The sequence below is a fragment of the Symphalangus syndactylus genome, chromosome 2 (assembly GCF_028878055.3).
Source record: "Symphalangus syndactylus isolate Jambi chromosome 2, NHGRI_mSymSyn1-v2.1_pri, whole genome shotgun sequence".
Taxonomy (NCBI): domain Eukaryota; kingdom Metazoa; phylum Chordata; class Mammalia; order Primates; family Hylobatidae; genus Symphalangus; species Symphalangus syndactylus.
The window spans coordinates 91,576,297-91,581,102 of record NC_072424.2 but is presented as its reverse complement, the minus strand read 5'-3'; the positions used below and the strand labels follow the sequence as shown (position 1 = coordinate 91,581,102).

General features: G+C 39.1%; 1 non-coding gene across 1 annotated transcript; it reads left to right on the top strand.

The window, feature by feature from the left end:
- The first annotated feature begins 4,160 nt into the window (after positions 1-4,160).
- On the top strand, positions 4,161-4,324 carry LOC129478203 (U1 spliceosomal RNA). The gene has a single exon (XR_008656349.1). It is a non-coding gene; the product is annotated as a U1 spliceosomal RNA (small nuclear RNA).
- The last annotated feature ends 482 nt before the right edge of the window (positions 4,325-4,806 follow it).

Sequence of the window (4,806 nt, the reverse complement as noted above, 5' to 3'; positions counted from 1 at the left end):
TAATTAAAATTTAAAAAAAGAAAAAAGGAAACCAAATGACAAAGTCTGAAATCTCATCCATAAAACAAAAAGGAAAAAAACACACACACACACAACCAATTGTATAAACTAAAACATGTTCTATCTGGTGTAGAATATTTCTCATTTTTTTTTTTTTTTTTTTAAGAAAAGGTCTTGCTCTGTCACCCAGGCTGGAGTGTGGCGGCACCATCATGGCTCACTGTAGCCTTGACCTCCCTGGGATCTAGTGATCCTCCCATCTCAGCCCCCCACTCCAGCTGAGACTACAGGTGTGAGCCACCATGCCCAACTAATTTTTTTTATTTTTTGTAGAGGTGGGGTCTCCCTATGTTGCCTAGTCTAAACATTTCTAAAATAGCTTTTGAAACAAAATCAGAACAAGAAAATATATTTTAATTACCAAGGAATTTTGCACAATTGATGGAACATAACTGCATAAAATCTTATGGTCATTTGATTTCATTAATGTTTCTTATTTATTTACCATATTACATTACACCACAATCTATGAACTTGAACAATTAACTGTGATCTAAGATTGTATTATAGTACAATTAGGTAAAAAGAAGTTTTAAATGTATTTGACTGGTGAATTTTCAACTTTTAAATTTTTACCATATAATCTATGTAAAACTCTTGTGTCGAGCATTCCATACTTCCCCTGCCCCTCCTACAAATAAGACCATGTCACTCTTCTACCTGACATGCTTCTTTAACTTACTTCTTTTTCCAAATTGCATTCCATGAGTTTGTTTTCATTTAAGCTCTGCACAATCGATAATCTGGCTTGATCTATTTTATTTCTTAGTTTTTTTCCTCGTGTCTGTTTTTGGGAATTTTTTCCTTTTTATATATTATTTTCTTCATGCTTTATTTTTATATTACTTCTATAAAAGATAGCTATAATTTGTATGTCCCGTGGTCTCTTTTTCAGATATTTCCAATGCTCATCCCCTCAAACAGTTTTCTGCAGCTCTGCTCTGCTTGCTAGACATTCTAGCTTTTGTCTGGCCTAGACTGTGTGAGCTCCTCAGGGCAGCGTTCTTGTCGCTTGGTGCTTTGTAATGTGTTCTAGGTACTTCTCACCAGATTTTGAATAATCATAACATGCAAACTGGTATAATCAGATTGTGAATGATAGTATATCCTGCAGATAACATTCTATAGCTAGGTTAGGGCGTGGTCACGTAGCACTGATGGCCTGAGGTAGAGAAAATAATTAAGCACAGGGAAAGTTAGAAATAAGTTTATTTGGCCGGGTGCAGTGGCTCATGCCTGTAATCCTAGCACTTGGGAGGCCAAGGTGGGCAGATTGCCTGAGCTTAGGAGTTTGAAAGCAGCCTGGGCAACATGGCAAAACCCTGTCTCTACTAAAAATACAAAAAACTATCTTGGCATGATGGCACATACCTGTAATCCCAGCTACTGGGGAGGCTGAGGCAGGAGAATTGCTTGAACCCAGTAGGTGGAGGTTGCAGTGAGCCAAGATGGTGCCACTTCACTCCAGTCTGGGTGACAAAGTGAGACTCTGTCTCAACCAACAACGAAACAAAAAAAAAAAAAAAAGAAAAGAAATAAATTTATTAAAAGGGTACAGGAACTCAAACCTCTTGCCATGGGCCTATTAGTGCCAAAGAGACGTTTCAGGCAAACTCTTGAGCCCTGGAGAAGACTTAACACTGTCAAATGTGTGCAGTATAGGCTAAACAAACAAAAAATAAATAACTAAGAAAGCCTCTTTCTGCTCATCTGGGCCTTGCTGGAAACTGTAAAAGAAAAACTATTCTGCCTGGCGTGGTGGCTCATGCCTGTAATCCCAGCACTTTGGGAGGCCGATGGGGGCGGATTACCTGAGGTCGGGAGTTCAAGACCAGCCTGACCAACATGGAGAAACCCAGTCTCTACCAAAAATACAAAATTAGCCTGGCGTGGTGGTGCATGCCTGTAATCTCAGCTACTCAGGAGGCTGAGGCAGGAGAATTGCTTGAACCCAGGAGGCGGAGGTTGTGGTGAGCCCAGATGGCACCATTGCACTTATGGGCAATAAGAGCAAAACTCTGTCTTAAAAAACAAAAACAAACAAACAAACAAAAAACAATGAAACAACAACAACAAAAAGAAAAGCTATTCCTTGGGTACAGAAAGTCAATGAATGTTGAAAAACACAGTGGTAGGCCGGGCGCGGCGGCTCACGCTTGTAATCCCAGCACTTTGGGAGGCCGAGGCGGGCGGATCACGAGGTCAGGAGATCGAGACCACGGTGAAACCCCGTCTCTACTAAAAATACAAAAAAAAAATTAGCCGGGCGCGGTGGCGGGCGCCTGTAGTCCCAGCTACTCGGAGAGGCTGAGGCAGGAGAATGGCGTGAACCCGGGAGGCGGAGCTAGCAGTGAGCCGAGATCGCGCCACTGCACTCCAGTTGGGTGACAGAGCGAGACTCCGTCTCAAAAAAAAAAAAAAAAAAAAAGAAAAACACAGTGGTAATACACTGCCCCACTTGGAAACTGATCTGACTATTCTGTGGTCCAAATGAACTTCTTTCTTGTCTCTTTACAGTTATGGCTATAATCGCCATGTCTACTAAGAGCATGGAACGTGACCAGTTAGAATCAGAAATTTGGAGACATTCCTCTTATCTAGTGTCAGGTCATTTCTGGTCACTTCCTCACAGGCTTTATTAAGTCTAGTGAACAGCTATCCCCCAAATCCTTATTAGGTATCTGGGGATCAATATTTGTAAATATCGAAAGAAGCCATCTTCATTCCCCCTCAAAACAACTAAGTAAGATGAATGAATACAAAATAGTCAAAATTTTAGCAAAATAAGGGAAGAAATTTAAAAATTAATAATGTTTATGGGAGGAAAAAAAGCTCTCCCATGGAGGTTGCTTGGGTGCAGAAGTTAGCGACACTCACAGAACAATGTGAACTCAGTGGGAGGGTGTTCGCAGCTCTGCCAAGGTGTGGAGAAGATGCCTCTCTGGAGGAAGTAAAGGTGGCAAAATGAAGGATGTTAACTTTTCAGCTTTCCTGGCAAGCTTTCTGAGGTGACAGGGTTAGACGAGATTCATCAGGACTGTCTGGCAAATCTCCATGATGCTAGTTCATGAAGGGCTTTGGTCCACTTTTCAATATAGCCTAAAATAAAATAACATAAAATAAAAACAATGGCCAGAACACTGTGGGAAAATGTTATACTTTTTGGTGGTTCAAGAAAAGGCAGGAAGCTAGCTTTAATATCTTTCAGGACAAAATGAGCATGTTTCAGTACAAACATTAAAATAAGGATTAAAACCAAGGAAACACTGATTTAATATCTTTCCTATTTATCGTCTTTGTATGAATCCTACCTTTTGTTTTGTTTTGTTTTGTTTTGTGGCCTTGCTCTGTCACCCAGGCTGGAGTGCAGTGGTGCAATCTTGGCTCACTGCAATCTCTGCCTCCCTGGTTCAAGCAATTCTCCTGTCTCAGCTTCTTGAATAGCTGGGATTACAATTACAGGCATGTGCCACCATGCGTGGCTAATTTTTGTATTTTTAGTAGAGAAGGGGTTTTGCCATATTGGGCAGACTGGTCTCAAACTCCTGGCCTCAAGTGATCTGCCTGCTTCGGCCTCCCAAACTGCTGGGATTACAGGTGTGAGTCACTGCACCCGGCCTTACCTATTGTTTAAAAAGATCTCTATAACAAACTATAGAAATGATCCCTGAGTTAATGGGTGCAGCACACCAACATGGCACATGTATATGTATGTAACAAACCTGCAGGTTGTGCACATGTACCCTAGAACTTAAAGTATTATATTTATATATATATTTATATATATATATTTATATATATTTATATATATTTATATATATATTTATATATATATACACATAAAATGCATCTATGACCCTAAACTAAAAAAAAAAATAAATAATAAAAAGGTCTCTATAAAAAAAAAGAAGGCCCTTAATAAACTAATCAGTGAATTCATGCTTTTAAAACATTACTTGGGATTAGTAATTCTGTCATTGTTTCTGACTGAATGATATATACGATAAGGAGAACATGAAGAGTGTCAGAAAAACAACAGTTTTCTCTCACTATAGTCTTTGTCCTCTCATATCAAATATTGCTAGTTTAAAAATTTTTTCATACTTACCTGGCAGGGGAGATACCATGATCACGAAGGTGGTTTTCCCAGGGCGAGGCTTATCCATTGCACTCCGGATGTGCTGACCCCTGCGATTTCCCCAAATGTGGGAAACTCGACTGCATAATTTGTGGTAGTGGGGGACTGCGTTCGCGCTTTCCCCTGGCTTTAAAAAAAAAAAAAAAAAAAAAAATTTTTTCTTGGTGGCTTTATATTATTGTTTGTTACATACCGTAATTTATTTCTTGTAAAACAAACCACAAAACGCATGACTAAGTTGCTATTACTTTATGTCTTTGAAGTGAAGTCTAAGCAATTGCATTTTAAAGTTCTGAAACATAAGTATTAAAATTGAGGTTAAAGCCACCGATCTTAAGTGACATTAGGTTTGAAGTGTTGAAGTGATACTTATGTGCAGGATTGTCACCTGTGAACTAAAGGTACATGTAGATGTTTATGTATACTGTATAAATGTACATATACATACACATGCAGTACCATACATTTTCTTCTTTATCTACTTAACTTTTTTTTGTTTTTTGAGGCAAGATCTCTGTTGCCCATTCTTGATGTTCTCCTTATCACATATATCACTGAGTCAGAAACAATGACAGAATTACTAATCCCACGTAATGTTTCAGAGCGTG